Source organism: Sciurus carolinensis, chromosome 1 (genome assembly GCF_902686445.1).
Source record: "Sciurus carolinensis chromosome 1, mSciCar1.2, whole genome shotgun sequence".
Lineage (NCBI taxonomy): Eukaryota > Metazoa > Chordata > Mammalia > Rodentia > Sciuridae > Sciurus > Sciurus carolinensis.
Window position 1 is genome coordinate 133,465,991 of NC_062213.1, and position 21,885 is coordinate 133,487,875.

The 21,885-nt window shown below is 38.6% G+C and overlaps 1 pseudogene; it reads left to right on the top strand.

The window, feature by feature from the left end:
• The first annotated feature begins 2,407 nt into the window (after positions 1 to 2,407).
• Positions 2,408 to 21,659, top strand: LOC124959317 (guanylate-binding protein 1-like; annotated as a pseudogene).
• Positions 21,660 to 21,885: the final 226 nt, after the last annotated feature.

The following is a 21,885-nucleotide window of genomic DNA, read 5'->3' on the forward strand; positions in this document are numbered from 1 at the left end:
CTGAAATGTATGACAGAATATATAAATCTTAATTTGGACTCCTTCCTGTTTCACTGTCTTAATCTTTTCCTCCTAATTTGAACTCTTATATTTTGTGAGGTTTTTTCCTCTCTTGCCCCCCACCACCATATCTCTCCTTATAATCAAGAAATATGATACTCATAACTTACTCTTTCTTAATTATTTCCCATTCTCTAGAAAACAATTTTAAAGACAGCTAAATGACATGTTTATATACTACAACTATTGAGTCTGGCTCTAACCAAAAAATTGATCTGAATCTTTTGTTATTCCTACTCATTCTTGCTTTTATGTAAAAATGCCTTAGTGTATAGATGGCCTGTTTAATCTTCCCTTATCTTCTTAACTCCTTGAACACCCAGAATGCAGTTATCATGACTACTCTAAAGTCCTTTACTGGTCATTCTAAAATCTGTGTAAGTGCTGCTTTGATTATGATTAACTGTTTTATGTGCTTATTACATCTTGCATTTTCCTACTTCTTTACATGCCCTGTAAATTTTTATTGCATTCCAGATACATTGAACTTCAGTCTATTTGGAAATTGTTCTATCCTTTCAGGATATTTATGAGAATTTTTAGGCCCTGAGCAGTTAGTGTCAATTATGCCCCAATTGTAAGAAGAGACCCTTTGGTGTACTTTGCCTAATTATCTAGGAATCCTGGAGTTTACTAACCTGGCCAATGGGAACAGCACTGCATCTATCCCTTAAAGTTTCCTCTAATTCTTTTGGTAGGAATTCCTCCAACTGTACTGACCAGCATCCAGCAGATACCAAGGTGAGCCCCGCAGTGCTCTAGAGAGCTCCCTCTTCAATTGACTCCTCTTTGGTATTCTCTACAGCATTCTAGTGCTTTGTCCTCCATAAAATTTCAACTCCATCCCCTTATATCAGGGACTCCACAGGACTGAGTTCTCTCTACCTGTGTCTCTGTTTAAATCAGCAAGAAGGGTCAATCACACTCCCTCTTTTGTTTGTTAGGACATGCAGAGATCATTCAACTTTGTTGTCTGAATGTCCAGTGTCTTGAAAATTAATGCTTCACACATGCAGTACTTGTGTATGTCTGCTGCTCCTTGCTCCATCTGGACAGAAGCAAACATCTCAACAAATTCTTTTTTTCATGTAGAATAAGAAGTGAAAAAGGAACTTTTAAATAAAATATGTATGAATCACAAAAATGCTAACAGGTTAGTTATACCAGAATCAATTTAGGACACAGGGATCAATATATAGCAGTCAGAAAACTAAGTAAACAAAGAAACAGTTACATCACTACCAGCAGAGATCAATACTTACCTCCTTTGCTCCCCAATTAAAAAAATATTTAATTGCTGTTGTAAAACACTACTATAATTCTGTATAGTTTCCAAAATGAACTTTTCAGAAAAAAAAATGCCATTGTTCATCAGAAAATACTTCATAATCACCTTTGAGAATACAAAGTAATATACCTTCTCTGAACAGAAAGCCTCATATGAAATATACAAACTGAGTTGGTTTTAAAGCAAAATTTGGATTACAGAATATTAGAGATAAAGAAGAATCAATCTGCCTACACAGAAGGTAGATAAATAATAAGCTTCATGCAAGTGGAATAATAGTTCAATCTAAAATTTTACCTGGGTTAGATGATAGAAAATGAGAATCCTATTGCAGGGCAAAGATAAAGATGTAGTGTTTTAGCCTTTAAGACAGGACAAAGGACCCAGCATCTGACTGAAACATCCAGTGACATGGAATCAAGGACAGAAAGTGAAGGAAAGCATTAGGGATTCGTATTATGTAAGAAATTGCTTTAAACAATATTCAATATCAGGAGGCACATCGCATGTAAGTATAAGTGGTGTTCATCAGTTACTTTTCTTCTCAACAAGCCTATAGTTCACTGAAGTCAGAAACAAGCAGCTAGACCCTAGTCTTTGCACAAAGTTAAAAAAAAAAAAAGAAACATAATTATTGGTTCAATAAATCAATAGACATACATTCCTTTTTACATATAACCAATTTATAAAGTAAATTTCTTCTGAACATATGCTACTTCCCTCTTAACATACATAGTAAACTATTAATGAGAACCTCAAAACATAAAACTTTTGATCATACAAATGCTTAAATATAGATAAACCACAATATAAAAAATATTTTTGCATTGGACTATTTTAAGTAATATATAACATGATCAAATATATAACATGATCAAATATATACCCTTCTTTGTCTCACTGAAACACACAAAATATGTTGCAAATCAGGGAAATCTTATGACATTCTGAAGGCAACATGAACTGGTGAAATTGTTTGCTTAGCTTAGAGACTGGAATTCTATCTAATCCCACTTCTTCCCTTGCAGGAAAAGTAACATCCCTGACTAGTCCTCAGTGATGGCCATGCTGGGTCCCCTGTACATCATCAAGGACAGGGAGGAGCAGCTAGTGTTCAAGCAGGAAGCCCAGAAGATCCTGTCTGCCACCACGCAGCCTGTGGTGAAGGTGGATATTTTGGGCCTCTACTGCACAGGTAAATCTTACTTGATGAACAAGCAGGCTGGGAAGCAAAAGTGTGAGTGCCACTAACAAAGTTCTGCTGAGCCTTCTATACATGCACTGTGGGCATACAGCATGGGGCTGGAGAGGAGAAAGAGTCAGGGAGGGATAGTTAAAGTTAAATGTCCATTTCTCATGCTATTATTCTCTACAGTCTGGAAAATAAGACTCAACTAACTCCTCACTTTGCTTAAATTATCCTCTTTAAAAGTAAAATTGTCCTTTCTCTGTATGGAATCAGTCCGGAAGTGATAGAGATAATTAACCTACAGATTCATAAGCTATAAAACATTTAATAAAATGCTTATGAAGTAACAGAAAGCTAACAGTGGCCTTGGAGCAGATGTAGGTTACAATGGGATTGCATATTCTGATTTTTCATTTTCTCTGTTTTTAGTTAAAATCAGATCTGATCATGGTAACATCATTTCCCGACCTTCATTAATCTGAACTCTTATCTCAATGTTTTTTTTTTTAAGTGTCAGACTGACTTTATTTTTTTTTATTTTTCATTGTAAACAAATGGGATACATGTTGTTTCTCTGTACATGGAGTAAAGGCGTACCATTTGTGTAATCATAATTTTACATAGGATAATGTTGTTTGATTCATTCTGTAATATTTTATCCTTCCCACCCACCACTACCACCCCTCTTTTCCCTCTATACAGTCCTTCTTTCCTCCATTCTTGCCCCCCTCCCTAACCCTAACCCTAAACTTAACCCTAACCTTAACGCTAACCCCTCCCACCCCCCATTATTTGTCATCATCCGCTTATCAGCGAGATCATTCGTCCTTCGGTTTTTTGAGATTGGCTTATCTCACTTAGCATGATATTCTCCAATTTCATCCATTTGCCTGCAAATGCCATAATTTTATCATTTCTTATGGTGGAGTAATATTCCATTGTATATATATACCACAGTTTCTTTATCCATTCATCAATTGAAGGACATCTAGGTTGGTTCCACAATCTGGCTATGGTGAATTGAGCAGCTATGAACATTGATGTGGCTGTATCTCTGTAGTATGCTGATTTTAAGTCCTTTGGGTGTAGGCCAAGGAGTGGGATAGCTGGGTCAAATGGTGGTTCCATTCCAAAATTTCTGAAGAATTTCCATACTGCTTTCCAGAGTGGCTGCATTAATTTGCAACCCCACCAGCAATGTATGAGTGTACCTTTTTCCCCACATCCTCGCCAACACCTGTTGTTGCTTGTGTTCTTGATAATTGCCATTCTAATTGGGGTGAGATGGAATCTTAGGGTGGTTTTGATTTGCATTTCTCTTATTACTAGAGATGTTGAACATTTTTTCATATGTTTGTTGACTGCTTGTAGATCTTCTTCTGTGAAGTACCTGTTCATTTCCTTAGCCCATTTGTTGATTGGATTATTTGTATTCTTGGTGCAGAGTTTTTTGAGTTCTTTATAGATTCTGGAGATTAGTGCTCTATCTGAAGTATGATTGGCAAAGATATTCTCGCACTCTGTAGGCTCTCTCTTCACATTACTGATAGCTTCCTTTGCTGAGAGAAAGCTTTTTACTTTGAATCTATCCCAGTTGTTGATTCTTGCTTTTATTTCTTGTGCTATGGGAGTCCTGTTGAGGAAGTCTGATCAAAAGCCGACATGTTGAAGAATTGGACCTACTTTTAAATCTATAAGATGCAGGGTCTCTGGTCTGATTTCAAGGTCCTTGATCCATTTTGAGTTGAGTTTTGTGCAGGGTGAGAGATAGGAGTTTAATTTCATTCTGTTGCATATGGATTTCCAGTTTTCCCAGCACCATTTGTTGAAGAGGCTATCTTTTCTCCATTGCCTACTTTTGGCCCCTTTGTCTAATATGAGAAAATTGTATTTATTTGGGTTTGTGTCCGTGTCCTCTATTCTGTACCATTGATCCACCTTTCTATTTTGGTACCAATACCATGCCGTTCTTGCTACTATTGCTTTGTAGTAGAGTTGAAGATCTGGTATTGCGATATCCCCTTACCTCTTTCTGCTAAGGATTGCTTTAGCTATTCTGGGTTTCCTGTTCTTTCAGATGAATTTCATGATTGCTTGCTTTATTTCTGTAAGGTACATCATGGGATTTTAATTGGAATTGCATTGAATCTGTATAGCACTTTTGGTAGAATGCCCATTTTGACAATATTAATTCTGCGTATCCAAGAACATGGGAGATCTTTCCATCTTCTAAGGTTTTCTTTAATTTCTTTCTTTAGTGTTCTGTAGTTCCATTGTAGAGGTTTTTCACCTCTTTGGTGTGATTGATTTCAAAGTATTTTATTTTTTTCAATGCTATTGTGCATGGGGTAGTTTTCCTAACTTCTCTTTCTGAAGATTCATCACTTATGTATAAAAATGCATTGGATTTATGAGCATTGATCTTGTAACTTGCTACTTCACTGAATCACTTATGAGTTCTAAAAGTTTTCTGGTGGAATTTCCAGGTTCCTCTAAATATATAATCATGTCATCAGCGAACAGGGATAGTTTGAGTTCTTCTTTTCCTATTCGTATCCCTTTAATTTCTTTGGTCTTTCTAATTGCTCCGGATAGAGTTTCAAGGACTATGTTGAAAAGAAGTGGTGAAAGAGGGCATCCCTGCCTTGTTCCAGTTTTTAGGGGGAATGCTTTCAGTTTTTCACCATTTAGAATGATATTGGCCATGGGCTTAGCATAGATGGTCTTTACAATGTTAAGGAATGTTCCCACTATCCCTATTTTTTCTAGTGTTTTGAGCATGAAGGGATGCTGTATTTTTTCGAATGCTTTTTCTGCATCTATTGAAATAATCATGTGATTCTTAACTTTAAGTGTGTTGATATGGTGAATTACATTTATTGATTTCTGTGTGTTGAACCAAACTTGCATCCCTGGGATAAAACCCACTTGTTCGTGGTGCACTATCTTTTTAATATATTTTTGGATGTGTTTTGTTAAAATTTTGTTGAGAATTTTTGCGTCGATGTTCATTAAGGATATTGGTCTAAATTTTTCTTTCCTCGATGTGGCTCTGTCTGGATTAGGTATCAGGGTGATATTGGCTTCATAGAATGAGTTTGGAAGGGTTCCCTCCTCTTCTATTTCATGGAATACTTCGAGAAGTATTTGAATGATTTCTTCTTTAAAGGTTTTGTAGACCTCAGCTGAGAACCCATCTGGTCCTGGACTTTTCTTTGTTAGTAGACTTTTGAAGACCTCTTCTATTTCATTGCTTGAAATTGATTTATTTAAGATGTGTATGTCTTCCTTGTTCAGATTAGGTGATTCATATGTCTCTAGAAACTTGTTGATGTCTTCGAGGTTTTCTGTTTTGTTGGAATATAGGTTTTCAAAATAGCTTCTAATTATGTTTTGTATTTCACTGGTGTCTGTTGTGATATTGCATTGTTCATTCTGAATTTTAGTAATTTGAGTTTTCTCCCTTGTTCTCTTTGTTAGTGTGGCTGAGGGTTTATCAATTTTGTGTATATTTTCAAAGAACCAACTATTTATTTTGTTAATTTTTCTGATTGTTTCTTTTGTTTCAATTTCGTTGATTTCGGCTCTGATTTTAACTATTTCCTGTCTTCTACTACTTTTGGTGTTGGTTTGTTCTTCTTTTTCTAGGGCTTTGAGCTGTAGTGTTAGGTCATTTATTTGTTGATTTTTACTTCTTTTGTTGAATGCGCTCCATGAAGTAAATCTTCCTCTAAGTACTGCTTTCATACTGTCCCAGAGATTTTGATATGAGGTGTCTTTGTTCTCGTTTACTTCTAAGAATTTTTTTATTTCCTTCCTGATGTCTTCTGTTATCCATTCATCATATAATAGTGTATTAGTTAATCTCCAGCTATTGGAGAAGTTTGTTTTTTATTCTGTCATTTATTTCTAATTTCAATCCATTGTGTTCTGATGGAATACAAGGTAGTATCTCTATCTTCTTGTATTTGCTAACAGTAGCTTTGTGGCATAAAATATGGTCTATTTTAGAGAAGGATCCATGTGCTGCTGAGAAGAAGGTGTATTCGTTCTTTGTTGGATGGTATATTCTATATATGTCCATTAAGTCTAAATTGTTGATTGTGTTATTGAGATCTATGTTTTCTTTATTCAATTTTTGTTTGGAAGATCTATCCAGTGGTGAGAGAGGTGTATTAAAGTCACCTAGTATTATTGTGTTATGGTCTATTTGGTTTCTGGATTTGAGAAGGATTTGTTTGACGTACATGGATGGGCCAATGTTCGGGGCATAGATATTTATGATTGTTATGTCTTGCTGATTTATGCTTCCCTTAAGCAGTATGTAATGTCCTTCTTTATCCCTTCTGACTAGTTTTGGCTTGAAGTCCACATTATCTGAAATGAGGATGGATACTCCAGCTTTTTTGCAGAGTCCATGTGCATGGTATGTTTTTTCCCATCCGTTCACCTTTAGTCTATGGGTATCTCTTTCTATGAGATGAGTCTCTTGTAGGCAGCATATTGTTGGATTTTTCTTTTTAATCCAATCTGCCAGTCTATGTCTTTTGATTGATGAGTTCAGGCCATTAACATTCAGGGTTATTATTGTGATTTGATTTGTATTCCCAGTCATTTGACTCATTTTTATTTTTTGACATGATTTGGTTTCTCCTTTATTTGGCTATTCTTTTAGGCTAGTTTCTCCTGTTGCTGATTTGCATTGTTGTTTTTCATCTCTTCCTCATGGTATATATTGCTGAGAATGTTCTTTATTGCCAACTTTCTTTTTGTAAATTCCTTTAGCTTTTGTTTATCATGGAAGGATTTTATTTCATCGTCAAATCTGAAAGTATGTTTTGCTGTGTATAAGATTCTTGGTTGGCATCCGTTTTCTTTCTGGTCTTGGTAAATGTTGTTCCAGACCCTTCTAGCTTTTAGGGTCTGGATTGAAATATCTGCTGATATTCTTATTGGTTTCCCCCTGAGTGTAATCTGATTCTTTTCTCTCACAGCCTTTAAAATTCTATCTTTATTTTGTGTGTTAGGTATTTTCATAATATTGTGCCTTGGTGTGGGTCTGTTATAATTTTGTATATTTGGAGTCCTATAAGCCTCTTGTACTTGATTTTCTATTTCATTCTTCAGATTTGGGAAATTTTCTGATATTATTTCATTGAATAGATTGTTCATTCCTTTGGTTTGTTTCTCTGTGCCTTCCTCAGTCCCAATAATTCTTAAATTTGGCCTTTTCATTATATCCCATAATTCTTGTAGATTCTGTTCAAGATTTCTTACCATCTTCTCTGTTTGGTCAACTTTGCTTTCAATATTAAATATTTTGTCTTCAATGTCTGAGTTTCTGTCTTCCAGGTGTTCTATCCAATTGGTTATGCTGTCTATGGAGTTTTTAACTTTGTTTATATTTTCCTTCATTTCAAGGATTTCTGTTTGTTTGTTTTTTTTTTTTTCAGTATCTCTAACTCTTTATTTAAATGATCTCTGTCTACCCGTATTTGCTCTTTTAACTGTTGATTGGTGCGATCATGTCCTCATTTGCTTCCCTGATTGTTTTAATTATGTACATTGTGAACTCCCTTTCTGACATTTCTTCTGCTGTGCTGTCATTGGGTTTTATTGATATAGTGTCTGGGTTTGTTTGGGACATTTTCTTCTTTTGTTTCTCATATTGGTCAGATATCAGTGGGACTCTGAGATTAGAGATTTCCTCCTTGGCTTATAGTGTCCCTGTAGATTTCCAGTATATCACCTCCCAGCCTTCAGTAGCCTGAAGTCTTGGAGGAACTTGATAATGCAGTGCTTCCAAAGAAAGCTGCCCCTAACCCACTACTGGGTCTAGGGCTTGGGACTGGCTGTGTGCGGAAAAGTTCTTACTGGGTGGGTCTGCTCCAAGTATCTGGATGTAGATCGCGCCTGCCACTGGAGGGTGCAGGGCTGCTTCGGGAAGTCTCTGGCTGTCCTGCCCTGGTCCCAGAATCCACCTGTGGGCTGGGGCCCGCTGCTGGGTCCGGGGCTTGGGTTTGGCTCTGTGCAGAAAGGCTCTCACTGGGCGGCCTGCTCCAAGAAGCTGTCTGTGGAACGAGCCTGCCACCAGAGGGAGCAGGGCTGGTTGGGGAAGTCTCTGGCTGCCCTGCCCTGGTCCCAGAAGCCACCTGTGGACTGGAACCCACTGCTGGTCCAGGGCTTGGATTGGCTCTGTGTGGACATTGGGCAACCTGCTTTAAGAAGCTGACTGTGGATCGAGCCTGCCACCGGAGGGAGTAGGGCTGCTTGGGGAAGACTCTAGCTGCCCTGCCCTACTCCAAGAAGCTGTCCCTTCCCAGCCTGTCACCCGGGTCAAGTTTCACCCAGTGGGAGAGACTCATCCTGCGGCTCTATGTTAGTCCGAGTCTCTCAATGCCTCCCCTTCTTGAATCCTGGGTTCTGAAGTGACGGGAGATGCGATTACCCTCTAGTCCACCATCTTGGTTCCCTCTCAATGTTCTGTTATTTGGAGTTCCCTGATGTCATGTCGGAGGATAAGGCAACAATTACAATGCAAAAGAGAATTCGTACTACAATATGATTCCAAAAATATACCATACTGAATGTTTTAACATATTCCTAGAATTAAAGTCATTAAAATCATGAATTATGAATTCAACAAGTGTCACAGGATCCAGGAAATCATTCCTGCTTGCCTGAATATCCTGAATGTTATGATGTAACTCCATAAGATCTATACTGTCATTATTCTGTGCCAAATGCCCAGATTCTTTACCTTTTCCCATCCCATTGGGAAGCATTGTATTTGGCTATAGTATCACAGACGTATTTATAGCCAGCATGGCATCAAAGTCTTTGTTTAAATTTGAGAGCAGTAAGCTCATTTCCTATATTTATGGCAGTAGTTTCACAATTATTTAACTTTGTCTCAGTCTTTCATCAATATTTACCCAATTATGTAGTGCTTTGGAAGTATTTTGAGCCAAATTATTAAGAAAATGAGAATTTTGAGTTTCTTGGGATAAAGCTAGAGAAGCTGTCATGGCAGAAACCAAAATAGATATCAAAATGAATACTCCATGTATAATAAGACCAATCACTGGGGTTGCTTAGCTGGGTATGCATCTATTGTAAGACTTGAACTCCTGCATCAGAATACCATGGTTCTGAAATGTTAGGTGAGAGTAAAAGACAGGAGGGATAGTTTATTACTAGAATTCCCTTTCTTCTGTCATGCCTAGTGATGCTGCTGGCCAGATTTCATCTCTTATGTTACATGATACATTTCTCCTATTCTTGTTACATTTACCTGTCCTGAAATTAAAACACAAGGAGGTTGGATACAGGCCTACTGACCATAGAAGGAAGCTGCTTTACATTTCCTATCTTTCAAGTCAGAATTGGAACCATCTCTATCTAGAGAAAATTTGAGGCTGCTATTAAATGCCAGAGTTCTTTTTGCATGCCACCTCTACTGAAAGTCAGGACATTACCAACAAATTCTCCAGAAGTCATGGTGTCCTGGCATAGCATCAGGTGCATAATTGCTCAATAAATGCTTTCAAATATTATTACTCATATATAAGCCAACTTTGCTTTACAGGAAGGAAAGTTTCAAGTTTAGAATGCCCACAAATCTTGACTATTTATTTTGCAGTTTTTTGCTAGTGGTCGTAGCAGACCTAATGTGCTGGTAAAATATAATTGTTTCCAACAAAATATACTAATTAGAAAGTGTTCACACTATAAGTCTTATTGATAACAACATAATTTTATATTCAGGTTCTTCCTATAGTTCTAGATAAATCTAATTAAACAAACACATTTTTTAACAATGCTTATCCAGAAAGGACCAGGATGATGAATTTATGCCTGACCCAACTATGTTCTGACTTCCAGGGCAACAACCAAAATGACTGCTGGATCTTTGCCCTCGCAGTCCTCCTGAGCAGCATCTTTGTGTAAAACAGCATGGGAGCCATCAACCAGCAGGCCATGGACCAACTGCAATATCCATTCTGTGACTCAGAAGACTCTAACATTAGAAGGGTTCCTGAATTAACAAGAGAGCAGCCTAACTACAAATCCTACAGAATCAAACTAAAAGATAAAAAGAAACATGAAAAATACTTGATAGCTGTGCATCGTGGTGCACACCTGTAATCCCAGAGACTTGGGAGGCTGAGGCAGGAGGATTGGGATATCAAGGTCAGCCTCAGCAAAAGTGAGGTGCTAAGCAATTCAGTGAGAACATGTCTCTAAATAAAATACAAAATAGGGCTGGGGATGTGTCTCAGTGATTGAGTGTCCTTGATTTCAATCCCTAATTCCCCCCCCCCCCAAAAAAAATACTTGATAAATCCACAAGTGTCAGAACAAAGCAAAACAAACTTTTGGAACTGTGGAACTAATATGAGATGAGGGTTCATTTTGACACCTTTCCTTAGCTCCTCAGCTATGTGACAGAGCTGGCCAGAGGCATCAGAGGCAAACCTGCTACAAATGAGGTTGAAGATTCAGCTGACTTTCTGCACTTCTTCCCAGATTTGTGTGGACTCTGAGAGAAGTGACCCTGAAACTGGAAGCAGGTGAAAAATCCCTCAGAGCAGATGAGTACCTGAAGAATTCCCTGATCCTAAATCAAGGTGAAGGAACCGTTGATTAGAAAACAGGGAGAAAATTTATCAGGAATTAATATTTTTGTGCAGGTACTTATATTCAAGTTTCTGTTCATATACTCCAGGTTATTCCTTTCATAAATATCTATCTATCACTCTTCCACTGAGATACATCCCTAGCCTTTTATATTTTTTACTTTGAGACAGGGTCTTCCTAAATTGCTGAGACAGTCCTCAAACTTGCGAACCTCCCGCGTTATTCTCCTGAGTGACAGGAATTACAGTTTTGTGCCACTATGCTCAGCCACTCTAGGATATTCCTAGGAAGTAATGCTTGTTTAGTACCTGTCTTAATAGATCCAGTTTTAACTGCAACATTCCATTGTTCCTGAGATGAGTTTCTTTTGCTTTCCTTTCAACTGTACTGTTAGTAGGTTACTTTCATCCCGGTACATAGGTTTTGTGAGGCTGCACATACCTAAAGGATATGAAGTAGAGGAAACATTTATTTGAAGAATTTCTTAAATGGAACATTAGCACTCTGTGATGTATTCTACTTCATCCAACCATTACCCTGCCCCCTTTAATTTTATACCTTTTCCAGACACTAGTGAAGAAGCTGAAAAACACAACCTTTCCCAACTCTACATTTGAAAGTTCTTTCCAAAGGAGAAATTCTTTATCTTCTGTCCACCTACGAGTGGAAGAAGTTTACCCAGCTGGAGATACTGCATGATGATGAAATGGATTCTGGTTTTTTGCAAAAAGTGGCAGAATTCTGTTTCTGCATCCTCAATTATTCCAAGGCTAAAACTCTCTCAGGAGGCATCTAGGTTAATGGATCTCATGAGTTCCCTTCCAATCCTTCCATTAACAATGACTTAATTTGTTTTTCAGCTGTTTCTATTGCTCTGCTAAATTTGAGATGGTCACAAAAAATACCTAATGTTTTTGTTAATAAAATATCTGACTGGGAAGAACTTGCAAAGATCAAAGAAAAGAAGCTCTATTCTTAATATTTCCCTATTAACCTGGACATGCACTGTCCAATTTGGCATTCAAAGAAATATATGTGCCTATTTAACTTGAATGTAAATTGATGAAATTAAATATTCAGGTCATGTGACCATATTTTGAGAGCTCAATGGCGACATGAGACTGTATAACACCAAGCTAAATTAAACCCCATAAATGACTCCATCTGATGGAAATTCTAACATGTGTTCCACAAATACTGACTTAATGCCATCAAATAATAGACCAGGGTTCAGAGGACATACCCTATAGATATTAACAAAGGGATAGCAATTCCTGTCTTAATAGTCCTAAATCATACATATAAAAAGATCCAGTAAACAGAGGCAATCTTATATACAAGGGGGTATCCTTTCCTTGGTGTCTATATATATCAGAAGTATATCTTGCCCAAGGAAAGGATCTGTTTCATAGGTCTGAGGCAAGACTTGGGAGTGTGCATTTGTTTTAGGCTTCCAGTTGATCTTCATGCCTTTGAGGAGACAATTACATATTCATAGACATGCACAGAACTACAGTAACTGGAAAATTTCCTTCACTCTACCTAAACTAAATGTCATCATTTGTTTTCTATTTGTAGGTCTAGAGATGCTGGTACTGACCTACGTCAATGCCATTAACAGTGGGGATCTGCCCTGTATGAAGAACACGATCCTGACCTTGGCTCTGATAGAGAACACAGGTGCTGTGCAAAAGGCACTTTCACACTATGACAAGTTGATGGGACAGAAGGTGCAGCTGCCCACAGAGACCCTCCAGGAACTGCTGGGTTTGCACAGAGACAGCGAGAAAGAGGCAACAGAAATCTTCATCAAGAGTTCCTTCAGAGATTTCAACCATGTGTTTCAAAAGCAATAGGAGGTGATTTTATCTCTCAGAAATTCTTTTCCAGAGGTTTCAAGATGGCGGACTAGAGGGCGGCTGCATTTCATGTTGCTCCAGGATGCAGGATTCAAAAGAGGAGATAGTGAGAAACTTGGGACCAACTCAAAGCCGCCAGGTGAGTCTCTCCCGTTGAGGAGGCATCCCAGATGGGACGGTAGTCCCGGAACGCAGGGAACTTTGTGAAGTAGAGTTGCCCGGTGAGACGCCCATCCCCCACTGGAGTGGTAAACACGGACCACTGGGAACATCGTAGAGGTGGCTGCTCAGCACAGCGCTTGGACTTGGAGCACCCACTGGGGCTCAAGGAGGCTGCCTGAGGAGGAGCTGCGTGGTGAGCTGTTTGGACTCAGAGTGACCGCTTCTGAACACCGGGGGACTTGCTGGAGGAAGAGGAGGAGCGCAGTGGGTCGCTTGGTCTAGGAGTGACTGCATCAGAGTTACAGGTGGTTGCCAGAAGAGGAGGTGAGTGGTGAGTTGTTTGGACTCAAAGCGACCGCTCCTGAACACCGGTGGCCTGCCTGGAGGAGGAGCGCGGTGGGTCGCTGGTCTCCAAGCGACCGCTCCAGAACACCCAGGGGGCTACCCTGAGGAGGAGGAGGAACAGGGCGGGTCACTTGGACTCAGAGTGACTGCCTAGGGCTATGGGCGGTTGGTGGGAGGAGGAGAACGCGAAGTGAGTTGCTTGGACTCCTAGTGACTGCGTTGGAACACTGGGCGGCTGTCCGGAGGAAGAGGTGTGTGGCGGGACTCTGGGTCTCGGAGCTATTGTACGGGGCTCCAGGTGGCGACTCAGAGGAGGGGCCGCATAGGCAGGCGATTAGGTGCAGAGCAGGGTCCCGGGACCTAGGCGGTTTCTTGGTGGAAGAGCTGCACAGAGACACGCCTAGGGGCGGAGCGAAGTTTCCAGGACTGCGGGCAGATTCTCTGAGGAGAGGCAGCCTAAGGAGACTCGTCTCCAAAGGGTGAGGCTCCCAGGCCCAGGAGGTAGGTCCGGGCCCCTGGGAACATAGCAGAGGAAGGCAGCCCAGCCCAGGCGGTAGTTGTAAATTGAGGGGAAACTCTAAGGAGTGGAACTGACCAGCAAGACCTCCCCACTGGGTGAGTCTTCCCTGCTGGGTGAGGTTTTCCCACAAGGACGGTAAAACCAGAGACACAGGCACAAACAGGCCTTGCCTCAGCCTGCAGCCTAGTTCCCCTTTGGATGACCATTGGTCAACAAGTGGAGGCACCTCTGCCCACTATCAGGGAATATACCCCACCTGAGGGTCACCAACCCTAGAGAGGCAGCTTCCTTGTGGAGCACCGCATTATCAACTTCCTCCAAGACTTCAGGCTACTGAAGGATAAGAGGGGATATACTAGCAATCTTCAGGGACATTATAAGTCAATAGAGGAAATCCGCAATATCTTAATGACCCACTGATTCCTGAACAATATGAGAAAACAAGGGAAGAAAATGCCCCAAACAAATCTAGATGTTACATCAATAAAATCCAATGACAACATGGCAGAAAAAATGACAGAAAGGGAGTTCAGAATGTACATAATTAAAATGATCAGGGAAGCAAATGATGAGATGAAAGAGCAAATGCAAGCATTGAATGATGAGATGAAAGAGCAAATGCAGGCATTGAATGATGGCACCAATCGACAGTTAAAAGAGCAAATAAATACAGGAAGCAAAAGATCATTTCAATAAAGAGTTAGAGATATTGAAAAACAAACAAACAGAAATCCTTGAAATGAAGGAAACAATAAACCAAATTAAGAACTCCATAGAAAGCATATCCAATAGGATAGAGCACCTGGAAGACAGAACCTCAGATATTGAAGACAAAATATTTAACCTTGAAAACAAAGTTTCTATAAAAACTCCATAGAAAGCATAACCAATAGGATAGAACACCTGGAAGAGAGAACTTCAGATATTGAACAAAAATATTTAACCTTGAAAACAAAGGGAGGAATTATCCTAAAGGAACTGTCAAATAAAGGAGGAACCAAGTTGTGTCAAAAAAATAAATAAATAAATAAAAGTAAAAAAATGAACCAAATGACCGGGAATACAAATCATATCTCAATAATAACCCTGAATGTTAACGGCCTGAATTCATCAATCAAAAGACATAGACTGGCAGATTGGATTAAAAAGAAAGATCCAACAATATGTTGCCTGCAAGAGACTCACCTCATAGAAAGAGATACCCATAGACTAAAGGTGAAAGGATGGGGAAAAACATACCATGCACATGGACTCAGCAAAAAAGCTGCAGTATCCATCCTCATTTCAGATAATGTGAACTTCAACCCAAAGTTAGTCAAAATGGATAAAGAAGGACATTTCATACTGCTTAAGGGAAGCATAAATCAGCAAGATATAACAATCATAAACATCTATGCCCCAAACAGTGGCTCACCCATGTATGTCAAACAAATCCTTCTCAATTTTAGAAACCAAATAGACAGTAACACAATAATACTAGGTGATTTTAACTTGCCTCTCTCACCACTGGACAGATCTTCCAAACAAAAATTGAACAAAGAAACCATAAATCTCAAAACACAATTAATAATTTAGACTTAACAGACATTTATAGAATATACCATCCAACCAAGAGTGAATACACTTTCTTCTCAGCAGCACATGGATCCTTCTCTAAAATAGACCATATATTATGCCACAAAGCTAATGTTAGCAAATACAAGAAGATAGAGACACTTCCTTGTATTCTATCAGATCATAATGGATTGAAGTTAGAAATAAATGAAAGAGTAAAAAACAGAAAATACTCCAACACCCGGAGATTAAACAATATGCTATTATATGATGAATGGATAACAGAAGATCCTAGGAAGCAAATTAAAAAATTCTTAGAGGTCAATGAGAACAAAGAAACATCATATCAAAATCTCTGGGACACAATGAAAGCAGTACTTAGAGGAAAATTTATTTCACTGAGCGCATTTAATAAAAGAAGTAAAACTCAACAAATAAACAACCTAACACTACAGCTGAAAGCCCTAGAAAAAGAAGAACAGACCAACACCAAAAGTAGTAGAAGACAGGAAATAGTTAAACTCAGAGCTGAAATCAATGAAATTGAAACAAAAAAAACAATAAAAAAATTGACAAAATAAATAGTTGGTTCTTCGAAAAAATAAACAAAATTGATAAACCTTTAGCCACACTAACAAAGAGAAGACGAGAGAAAACCCAAATCACTAAAATTTGGAATGAACAAGGAAAGATCACAACAGACACGAGTGAAATACAAAACATAATTAGAAGCTATTTTGAAAATCTATACTCCAAGAAAACAGAAAATTTTGAAGACATCAACAGGTTTCTAGAGACATATGAATTGCCTAAACTGAACGAGGAGGACATACACAACTTAAATTAATCAATTTCAAGCAATGAAATAGAAGAGGTCATCAAAAGGCTACCAACAAAGAAAGGTCCAGGACCAGATGGGTTCTCAGCCAAGTTCTACAAAATCTTTAAAGAAGAGCTCATTCCAATACTTCTCAAAGTATTCCATGAAATAGAAGAGGAGGGAACCCTTCCAAACTCATTCTATGAAGCCAATATTACCCTGATACCTAAACCAGACAGAGACACATCGAGGAAAGAAAATCTCAGACCAATATCCTTAATGAACATCGACGCAAAAATTCACAACAAAATCTTAGCAAATCACATAAAAAAACATATCAAAAAGATAGTGAACCATGATCAAGTGGGTTTTATCCCAGTGATGCAAGGTTGGTTCAACATCAGGAAATCAATAAATGTAATTCACCATATCAACAGACTTAAAATTAAGAATCACATGATTATTTCAATTGATGCAGAAAAAGCATTTGATAAAATACAGCACCCCTTCATGCTCAAAACACTAGAAAAAATAGGGATAGTGGGAACATTCCTTAACATTATAAAGGCCATCTATGCTAAGCCCATGGCTAATATTATTCTAAATGGTGAAAAACTGAAAGCATTCCCCCTAAAAACTGGAACAAGGCAGGGATGCCCTCTTTCACCACTTCTTTTCAATATTGTCCTTGAAACTCTAGCCAGAGCAATTAGACAGACCAAAGAAATTACAGGGATACGAATAGGAAAAGAAGAACTCAAACTATCCCTATTTGCTGCTGATATGATTATATACTTAGAGGAACCAGGAAATTCCACCAGAAAACTTTTAGATCTCATAAGTGAATTCAGTGAAGTAGCAAGTTACAAGATCAATGCACATAAATCTAAGGCATTTTTATACATAAGTGATGAATCTTCAGAAAGAGAATTTAGGAAAACTACCCCATTCACAGTAGCATCGAAAAAAATAAAATACTTGGGAATCAATCTCACAAAAGAGGTGAAAGTCCTCTACAATGAGAACTACAGAACACTAAAGAAAGAAATTAAAGAAAACCTTAGAAGATGGAAAGATCTCCCATGTTCTTGGATAGGAAGAATTAATATTGTCAAAATGGCCATACTACCAAAAGTGCTATACAGATTCAATGCAATTCCAATTAAAATCCCAATGATGTACCTTACAGAAATAGAGCAAGAAATTATGAAATTCATCTGTAAGAATAAGAAACCCAGAATAGCTAAAGCAATGCTTGGCAGAAAGAGTGAAGCAGGGGGTATCGCAATACCAGATCTTCAACTCTACTACAAAACAGTAGTAACAAAAATGGTATTGTATTGGTACCAAAATAGAAAGGTGGATCAATGGTACAGAATAGAGGACGCGGACACAAACCCAAATAAATACAATTTTCTCATACTAGACAAAGGTGCCAAAAATATGCAATGGACAAAAGATAGCCTCTTCAACAAATGGTGCTGGGAGAATTGGAAATCCATATGCAACAGAATGAAACTAAACCCATATCTCTCACCATGCACGAAACTAAACTCAAAATGGATTAAGGACCTTGGAATCAGACCAGAGACCTTGCATCTTATAGAAGAAAAAGTAGGTCCAGAGCTTCAACATGTCGGCTTAGGACCAGACTTCCTCAACAGGACTCCCATAGCACAAGAAATAAAAGCAAGAATCAATAACTGGGATAGATTCAAACTAAAAAGCTTTCTCTCAGCAAAGGAAACTATCAGCAATGCAAAGAAAGAGCCTACAGAGTGGGAGAGAATCTTTGCCAATCATACTTCAGATAGAGCACTAATCTCCAGAATCTTTAAAGAACTCAAAAAACTCTGCACCAGAATGCAAATAATCCAATCGACAAATGGGCTAAGGAAATGAACAGACACTTCACAGCAGAAAATCTGCAAGCAATCAACAAACATATGGAAAAATGTCCAACATCTCTAGCAATAAGAGAAATGCAAATCAAAACCACCCTAAGATCCCATCTCACCCCAATTAGAATGGTGATTATCAAGAACACAAACAACAACAGGTGTTGGCAAGGATGTGGGGAGAAAGGTACGCTCATACATTGCTGGTGGGACTGCAAATTAGTGCAGCCACTCTGGAAAGCAGTGTGGAGACTCCTTAGAAAACTTGGAATGGAACCACCATTTGACCCAGCTATCCCACTCCTTGGCCTATACCCAAAGGACTTAAAATCAGCATATTACAGAGATACAGCCACACCAGTGTTCATAGCTGCTCAGTTCACAATAGCCAGATTGTGGAAAAACCTAGATGTCCTTCAATTGATGAATGGATAAAGAAACTGTGGTATATGTATACAATGGAATATTACTCAGCCATAAAGAATGATAAAATTATGGCATTTGCAGGCAAATGGATGAAACTGGAGAATATCATGCTAAGTGAGATAAGCCAATCTCAAAAAACCAAAGGATGAATGATATCGCTAATAAGTGGATGATGACACATAATGGGGGGTGGGAGGGGTTAGTGTTAGGGTTAGAGTTAGGGTTAGGGAGGGGTTCAGGAATGGAGGAAGGAAGGTCTGTATAGAGGGAAAAGAGGGGTGGGAGGGGTGGGGGGAAAGGGAATAAATAACAGAATGAATCAAACAACATTATCATATGTAAACTTATGATTACACAAATGGTATGCCTTTAATCCATGTACAAACAGAGAAACAACATGTATCCCATTTGTTAACAATAAAAAAAATCTTTTCCAGTTTTATTGAGTATAATTGATAAATAAAAATCAAGTACATATTTATGACATAAAATGTGATGTTTCAATGAATGTATGCATTCTGAGATGATTACAACAATCAAGCTAATTAACATATCCACCATCTGACAGTTGTCAATTTGTATATGAATTTGGATATTGGGAGACCAAGTACTATGAGGACATGACATGGGCATTTAGTTTGAGAGACGCTACTATTTCCGGGTTTTAAATGGTGATACTTTCCTATTGGTAATCATAAGTATTTTAAAAGTTTCATTATTACAGACTCAAAATGTAGAAAGTGTTTTCTACTAAAACCATTCTTGCTTTTAATTAAATACATGTAGCCAACAGAGTTTCTAAATTGACAACATTCCTGCTGTTATCACACTGATTTGACATCACAGTATATAAAGGAAAGACCTTGGGGTGTTAGTCATCTTGACTAGGCTGATGGTAGATCATATTTTTTTTCTATTCATGGTAATGATTGATCAAATTTGAAATAGAAAAATTCAAAGAATTGCATTGTAAATGTAAGATGTTGCTCTGAACATTATATCCTAGGAAAGAAAGGGCTTTGTAAGAAAGTCTAAGTTAAAAGGAAGAACAAAGTTTGTGGGCTTGCATGTAATTTCCTAAGAGACTTTATTGAGGGCACTTCCCAAAATCTCAAGTTAGAAATAAAGTTTTTCCATGTTATTATTTGTACTCCTGGTTTTTCATTAAAGACTGAACTAGAAAAACAGGTGTGATGTCTTTTGGAACCAGAATCTGAAAGCATCATCAATTTGTTTCTGGGATTTGCTTCAGAATAATTTTGGTTCTCTAGAAGAAGCAGTGAATCAGGGTGTTCATATTAAGCCAGGAGGGTGTCCTCTCTTTGTTGTAGACAAAGAAGCTGAAGAAATAGTACATTCAGAAGTCCAGGAAGGGTATTATAGGTAACCATGATTTACCTTTTGATTCTGCACAACTGCTGTTGTGCTCCCTTGAACACCAATGAGTCCAAGCACCATTGCATACAGATGTGAATTCCTGTCTACATAGCTTCCAGTCTTTTATTTAAGAAATCCATATAGAGAAACCATTATCCCAGACATTTTGTAAGCACTCATGAAAGACAGTATACTCAAGTAACATTTGGGTTATAAAATGAATTATTGGGGTTGATCATCACAACAACTCCATATTGTAGTTGGATATCTGATGTTACAAAGGACAGAGATCCAGTGACAGTTGCTTACACAAAAATGCTGCTTTAAAATTCAGGGACTTCACATTAGGTTTAAGGAAACTGGATCCAAGAGTTGCCACCATTGAAACCTGTCAAGTGTTACCCTGACCTTGATACCCCTCATCATGACTCCAACTCCTTTCCTGTGGATTGCTTTCTCCATGATGGCTTCAGTCTTCAAACCATTCATCCCATGTAGAACAACAGCACCAACAGCTACAAAATTAGAGCCCTCCATCTCTAAGGACAGAGATTCTCTTTTTACCAGTATCTCTATTATCTACTAATAGCTCTCTTGCTGAGCGTTTCCATGACTGACTACCCTGTAGCACATGCCTGCCTCTGTGACAGGGAGTCTTGACCACCAACCCTACCTAAACAAAAAGGAATAGAACCTAGGGGTATAGGTGCTGGGGAAACAGACAAGAACTAATACAGCACTTCCACTCTTCTCTGAACTCTTAAGGCTAAGGAGATTCTGCACATATATTGACTGTCCAAGGAGGCTGTGACTGATGCAACTGCGGACAGACCAGATTCTCACAGGAAAGGAAAAAGAGATCAAAGGTAAGCAGTGACCAAGAGACTACATACTCACGAAATCTCTTTCAAGTTTAAATATTTGACTGGGTCAAACTGTTATCTGCAAACTAATTTGGAAGCACATAGTCTCTCTTGGCTCCGAAGCCATTTCTGCCAGCGGCATAAGTAGTCACTATCACCAAGGCTACTCTAAAGAAAAATAGTCCTAGAAGATTCCCTTTTTCTATTACATGTAACAACCTTGCTATAATAAAAACTACAAAAAGATCTTCTGAAAAAACATTCTGTATCTTTGGGAGATTCTGCTCTGTACAACAGTGGGTACAGTAAGAGCTAAATTGTTCAGCAGATGGTGGCTTTGAAATGAGATCCGGTCAGAATCATCTCCAGAGTGGAGAGGAAAGGCAACAGGTTCTAGCCCTGAGCAGAGTAGAGCTGGCATGAACTTCCGGGATGGCCATTCCTCACACCTTATTCATAGCAGGGTATCAATTCCTGTTCCACCTCCTGGCCCATCCCACACTCCAAGCTCCACTGACTTTATCATGGTACCAAACATTATGCAAATGAAGAAATGCTTGTTTATTGATTCACAGACAAATCTCTGAAATCACCAGCTGTCCAGGAGCTTCTTCCAGATTAGGGCAATAGACATGTTCCTTAATCACCCATAGGCTAAACTGGGATCAATATGCAAACACACAGCAGCTATTTATTGTAATTAGCTGAAGAAAATTGCAGGAATAAATACCATCCCACACAAGTTCCAACCTGCTATTGTCATCCACATTTGTCTCTAATTTGTGAGCAGAATAAAGCTCCTTTTCTGGCTCCAGTGGCTACCATCACCATGGTTTCTTTCCCAGTCTGAGGCCCAGTACCATCCCTCATTCCAAGACACCTTG